The following is a 7,235-nucleotide window of genomic DNA, read 5'->3' on the forward strand; positions in this document are numbered from 1 at the left end:
AATATCAACATTGTAGGCAAAATCAGAACTCTTATTTTAGATGTGTAAACTTAATGTTGATATAGATATTTCCCAGTTTCATCTCTTAGAAAGAGGAGCAACTAAGTTTAAAAAGGAGAAAGATAACAAAAAAAGGACTAGAAAAGAAAATAAACAACGTAATACAAGAAAAAAGATCAAGAAAAGAACATGAGTTAGAACATAGAATACATATATACACTAAATCCGAAACTCGATACTGGCAAACATGAAAACAATAATATCTGTCTGCTTAGGTGGACTACTGAGCTCTTGCAATATGATATAATTTCTGTGAACTGAATTATTGCTTTGATTTTTAAGATGGAAAATTGTTTATTCAAATAAAGAAAATAGGAAAGAGAGTCAGAGTGGAAAAGAGGAGAGGAAGAAAGCTAGAAATCAAAGGGAAACTATCAGGATAAAACAAGGAAGGAAAATGAGAAGTAAATTAAAGTGGTTAACAGAAAGGGTAAAATAAAAGACTCATTCGTTTAGAGCAAAAATGTAATGTATTCATATCCATTCCAACAGATTATGTCATTCTGGAAAACAAAAATTGAAAAGAGGTTATAGTACGTAATTCGGTTGGTTTTTAGAGGTATGATTAACTACACATAATTAAGAAAAGAACATATGTAATCTTAATTGAATGCTACAATGGCACCTTCTATAGAGGTTCCCAAACTTTTTTGGCCTACCGCCCCCTTTCCAGAAAAAATATTACTTAGCGCCCCTGGAAATTAATTTTTAAAAAATTTTAATAGCAATTAATAGGAAAGATAAATGCACCTGTGGCCATCACCGCCTCCCTGGATCGCTGCAGCACCCACCAGGGGGTGGTGGCGCCCACTTTGGGAATCACTGGTCTATACTAAAGGAGACACAAGACAAAGTATATCAATGAAGTAGGTGTAGCCTCAAACATAGCATATTACAATCTATCTAAGTCTTCTCAATTTGTGAGACACTTGCCAATGTGCTTCCATAAACCTTTCATGGAGTGTTCATCTAACATGTGGAGGCCCTTCCTCCAGTTTCTTGACATTATACATATACCAATAGAGTAAATAGGCTGTTTATTGGTTAGTCCTCACTCTTCCAAACAAGCAGCCCACCTTCTATTCTAGTCTACAGCTCTCTAACTGACATTTTTACACACTTTTCTTGTGTAAATCTTGGTTAGCAACCTATTGCAACAGATTCACCTATTCTATGTGCCTCTCCATTGCCTTCTGAGTGACTTTCAATTTTAATTCTTCAGAGAATGTTCTATTTCATGACTCTCAGCTATAAAGCATTATTAGAACAGTAGATTTCTATATCTAGCCCTAGTCTCTCTCCTAAGCTTAAGCCAGTTGCCCACTAGACATTTCAAACTAGATGTCCTAAAGCAGTGATGGGCAAACTTTTTAAAGAGGGGGCCAAAGGAAAGGAAATGCTCATCTGTCAGTCTGTTTCTAAGGCAACTCTTTCGAAGTCTCATTGTATTATATCCTACTCATTGTATTCATCAGATTAGGAATAATGTCTTGCAGCCCTATAGAACATTTCAAGGGGCTGAACTGTTCCTGCAGGCCATAGTTTGCCCATCACTGTCCTAGAGACATTTTAAACTTACTTTGTCTAAAGCTGATCTCATTACCTTTTTCATTAAACCATCACCTTTTCCAAATGTCTGTAGAAGGCACCACCATCATCTCAGTGTCTCAGGATCATAATGACATTAACCTCAACTTCTCATCCTAAGTATTCAATTAGCTGCCCATTTTGCTGTTTCTACCTTCACAATCCCTCTTACATCTAAAATTTTCTCTTCACTCACAGGTAAAATCTTATTTCAGGCCTTTGTAACATCTTCCTTAGTTTACTGCAACAGCTTCCTAATTAATTTCCTTGCTTCATGGCTCTTATCAATCCAGTCCATTCTGAACTGTTGCCAAAGTCATCCTTCTTAAGGATAGAGCTGACCATGACTGCTCATGCAACTCTAATGGCTTCCTATTACTTCTTGAACAAAATATAAACACTTCTGTATAGCTTTTAAAGTCCAATATTACCTGGCCCCAATTTATCTTTCCAGTCTCACTGGACATTGTTCCCCCTCAAGCACTTTGTGTGACATAGCCAAACTGAACTTCTCTCTGTTCTCACTCAGGATACACTCTCTTTTCCATCCCTTTTGCCTTTATGCCTTTGCACTGGCTGCCCTCCATACTCCCTCTCTTTAAGATTCAGCTTAGATACCATTTTATTCATGAAATCTTTCCTGATTTCTCCAATTGTTCATGCCTTCTCTCTCAAACTAGCTTGCATTTAACTACTTTGTGTATGTATGTACATACATACATACACAAAGTAGTTAAATGTAAAACATATGTACATATAGATACATATTCATGCTGTTTGCATTTTTATATGTATTTCTTGTCTTTCTCATTAAAATGGAAATTAATTGTGACTAAGAATTACTTCATTCTTTGTATTTGAATACCCAGTCTGTAGTATGGTTGCCTGACACATAGTAGGCACTTAATAAATACATTTTGATTTTGCTGATTGATTTCACAAACAATAATCTCTAGCAGACCACATCTTGACAGTCACAGAATTGAAAGGTATAGAAAATATAAGATCCTACTGTGCTGTCTATTCAGTATAAAAAAAGCATTTGTAAACACAAAATTCTGCCTTAAGGCTCTTCTCCAAAATGATGTGTTCCACATACATATCAAAATCATAGGAGAAGGGCAATTAAGTAGCAAACTGGATAGAGAGGCCTTGTGACAGGAGATCCTAGATTCAAATTTGACTTCAGCTGGGTCACCCTGGGCAAGTCACTTAACCCCCATTGCTTACTCCTTATCATTCTTCTGCCTTGGAAGCAATACTTAGTATTGATTCTAAGAGAGAAGGTGAGGGTTTAAGAAAAATCATAGGAGATAACTTTGAAAAATGTTACATAGCAATGGATTTGGAATTAGAGGATCTAGGTTTGAATCCAGTTAAATATGTAAACTTCAGAAAGGCACTTAACTTCTCTGGATTTCAGTTTCCTTATCTGTAAAAAGAGAGATTTAGATTTTATGACCTCTAAAGTCCCTTCCAGCTTTAAATCTATGATTTTATCATTTTTGAATGGAAAACTTCATTGATCCAGATTATAAATATCAAGTTGTGTATAAAACGGGAAAATATATGCTTGCCCAAAGTGGTTGCCTTCATCAAGGATGATGTCCAGCTCAGATTCTAAGTTAAAGAGGGACTCCCTATAGGTTTTCAAGAGGTTCTGCTTTGCAGAAAACATTGTTATGATAGCTTCAAACCTTGAAACATTGGAGAGCCTGTATTTTTAACATTTTGAAACTAAATTTAGATTATATCTCAGTAACTATTTTAAAGATTTTTAAAATTTTCATGTGGAACCCATATGCACAATTATTTAGGTGATAATTTTCCTGATAGTATGCTGTCGATCTTACCTTTCCCCATATCCCCCTCCACTTCAGGAAAGTGTGAGCTCATTGAGAGCAGACTATGTAGTTGTTTTTTTGTAATTGATGTACTCCTTGCCATTAGAACACTTCTTGGCACATAGTAGGAGCTTAATAAATGTATGTTGAATTTAATTGAATTTGTAGTAAATAGCTCCTAATTTTATTTTTTAATTTAATATGCTTGGCAAAAAATGGTATTACCCCAAACTTGGGGACTGGATGGTAATGTGGGAGCCACAAAACTGGAGAATGGATAGTGAGACAGTCAATCAACATCTATTAAGTACTTATTATATTGCCAGGTCCTGTGCTAATAGATGGAGATGCAAAGAAAGGCAAAATGCCATCCCTGCCGTCAAGGAGCTCACAATTTAATGGGGGAGACAACATGCAAACAACTATGGACAACTAAGGTAGTTACAGGATAAACTGGAAATAATCAACAGAGGGCAGGCACTAGAATGAAGAAGGATTAGGAAAGGTTTCTTGTAGAAGGTAGAACTTTAGTTAGGACTTAAAGGAAGCCAGGGAGGCCAGGAGGTGGAGATGAGAAGGGAGAGCATTCTAGGCATGGGAGACAGCAGGAAGGACAATTATTGAAAATGGTCAGAATCAGGAGATAGAGCATCTTGTTCAAGGAAGCACAGTAAGGAGGCAGTATCACTGGTAGGGGCCAGGTATAAGAAGTTTGGAAAAGTGTTGGGGGGGATGAGGGACGCTAGGTTATGAATGGCTTTGAATACCGCAAAGGATGTTACATTTGATCCTGTAAGTAATAGGGAGCCATTGGAGTTTATTGAATGGTGGGGAGGGGACCTGCACTTCAGGAAAATCATTTTGGGTAATAGCTGAGTGGAGGATCAACTAGAGTGGGGAAAGATTTGTGGCAGGCAGATCAACCAGCAGCCTATAGCAGTCCAGAAGTGAGAACATGAGGACCTGAATTAGGGTGGTGGCAGTGTAAGAGAAAGGGGATTGTACTCGAGATGTTATGAAGATATAATTGACAGGACTTAGCTTCCGACTGTTTGTAGATAATGACAAAGGATGAATTGAGGATGACACCTGGATTGTAACATTGGGGGACTGGGAAGATAATGGTGCCCTTGACAGTAACTGTTCTTTATTCCTTTTCAAAAAGGACCAATGAAATCATAGAATGATGTCTTGGCTTGCTTGTGAATTGGATCAAAGTGAGGCAGAATTGTACAAATCAGACTTACTCTTCCAGTTATCAAAGTTCAGTGGCAAGACAAAAGTCAGAATGCCTAGGAAGCAGTGGTTGACCTTGGCATGCTCTATCTCCTGATGATTGTCTGGCTAAGCTCTAATGCTCCACAGAGCCTATTTCAGTGGCCTCAAAGTTGCTGGGAACAGATTGTTCTCATCTGCCCATTTCCCTGAGGGAAGTCTTCACATTCTAATTCACTGACAGATTTGAGACCTGACAATTACCCTCAACCTTGTTTAGTCCAACTGCCAAGACAGTTTACTAGGGTGTGAGTGTGCACAAGCTATAGCTCGGTGATTCCCAAAGTGGGCGCCACTGGCCCCTGGTAGGTGCTGCAGCGATCCAGGGGAGGCAGTGATGGCCACAGGTGCATTTATCTTTCCTATTAATTGCTATTAAAATTTTTAAAAAATTAATTTCCAGGGGTGCTAAGTAATATTTTTTCTGGAAAGGGGGCAGTAGGCCAAAAGAGTTTGGGAACCACTGCTATAGCTTCTTGAAGTCACAGATGAGAGTTAGGTAAAAGGTGGACACCAAAGGTGAATGAGCAGCCCTGAAAACAACTCAGCAAACCCTCACACCAGAAATGCTAATTCTCCCTGAACATCTCATATAGACCATGTGTAACAGGGGAATTTGAAAGGGGAAAGAATTTGGGGAAGAAAGATCATGAGTTTGGTTTTGAACAGGTTAAGTTTTAAAATATCTACTGGACATCTAATTCAAGTTGAGATGCAAGACTAGAGATTAGCAAAGAGGTTAGGTTAGATAAGTAGATTTGAGAATCATCAGCACAGAGATGATAAATCCATGGAAGCTGATGAGCTCACCAAATTTTTGAAATAGCATAGTAAAAGAGAAGTTGGGTCCAGATAAAGCCTTGTGTGGGACACTAATGATTAGCAAGCATGACCAGAATGAAGATCTTGCAAAGGAGAATGAGGAGCAATGAGCTAGGAAGGAAAACCAGGAAAGAGAGGAGTATTCCAAAAGCCAAGAGAAAAGAGCCTCAAGAGCAAGGTAATCCAATGTCAAAGGCTGTAGAGAGGTCAAGAAAAGGCCATTAGCTTTTGCAATTCAGGGGTAGCTTGGTGGCTCAGGGGATATAGAGCCAACTGGAGACAGGAAATCCTAGGTTCAAACCTGACCTCAAACACTTCCTAGCTGTGTGACCCTGGGTAAGTCACTTAACCCCCATTGCCTAGCCCTTACCATTTTTCTGCCTTGGAATCAATACTTGGTATTTATTCTAAGAGAGAAGGCAAGAGTTTAAAAAAAAAATCTCATAACTTTGGAGAAAGCAGTTTCACTTGGTCAGAAGCCAGATTATAGAGAGTTAAGAAGAGAATGAGAAGAATAGAAGTGGAAGTGGAAGCCCCTATTATAAATGGCTTTCTTAAGCTGTTTATCCACAAAAAGGATAGATACCGGCTATGAATCACAGAACTAGGGCATGAATTGGTGATAAAATACTGACTATAAGACCAGTAAATTTAATACACGGAAAGTGGAAGGAGTGGGTAAAAGGGAGAGAAGGCAAATTTTTTACTAAAAAAAAATTAATTAGTAATACAAGAACTAACAGTAATAATAATTAAAGGAAAGAGGCAGGTAATTTGGTAGGGTCCACACACAAGGACTACAAAGGAAGAATGGTAGTATGGAGACCAAGGAACTGAGGAATGGGGACAATAATACATGGGCCTCCCTACTGGGTCAGGGTAAGAAGACTTCACAGGAAAAGTAATGAGAAAGAAAGGACCAAGGGGCAGGACAGCTAGAGCCTAGAAGATGACTGTGAGGGAAAACTGCACGTCAGAGTTAGAACGGGGCCCGGGACCCTGCCCTCCCCTGTCCAGGTGAGCTGGGACGTAACGTCATTCAGGTTCCACATAAAGTTAGTGACGGAACAGGCATTCGAATCCTAAGGGAGGAGGCAAAGAGGTGCTTGACCCGAGGAGGAGGAAGAGGAAGAGGAGGAGGAGGACGGAGCACACCGCTCGGCCCCCAGGATGGGACGCACCAAGCCCTCGAGGAGCTCTGAGGAGAATCTCCTCAGACTGGCTGAGAGTCCTCTCCTCACGATCCCATTCTCAGCTCCCGGCGCATATTGGCCTCGCCCTGCCTCGACACACCCCTACCTTCTTTCCCAGATGCTTGTTCGAGGGTCTGAAGCAACGGGAGCAAAAGGGTCACCTCTTCTCAAGACGAAGATCGCCCAGCTCTGCTCCCTACCTTTTGCCGCGCACAGGGAGCTGTGTCCCAGCTTAGGCGCATGCGCATGATTGACCGCCTGGCGCCTCAGTCTTCGAGGCTCACTTTCTCCCCTCCCCCTCACTCTCCCTCTCTTTTACCCACTGTCTCTCTACAACTCCCCCTCCCTCTCTCCCCTTTATTACACCTCCTTCCCACTCTGTCTTCCTCTTCCCACTCTCTCTTTGCCCTCACACATTCTCTCTCCCCCCCCCCGCCCTCCCCCGCCCCTATTT

The sequence above is a fragment of the Gracilinanus agilis genome, chromosome 2, assembly GCF_016433145.1.
Source record: "Gracilinanus agilis isolate LMUSP501 chromosome 2, AgileGrace, whole genome shotgun sequence".
In the NCBI taxonomy this organism is placed as follows: Eukaryota; Metazoa; Chordata; class Mammalia; order Didelphimorphia; family Didelphidae; genus Gracilinanus; species Gracilinanus agilis.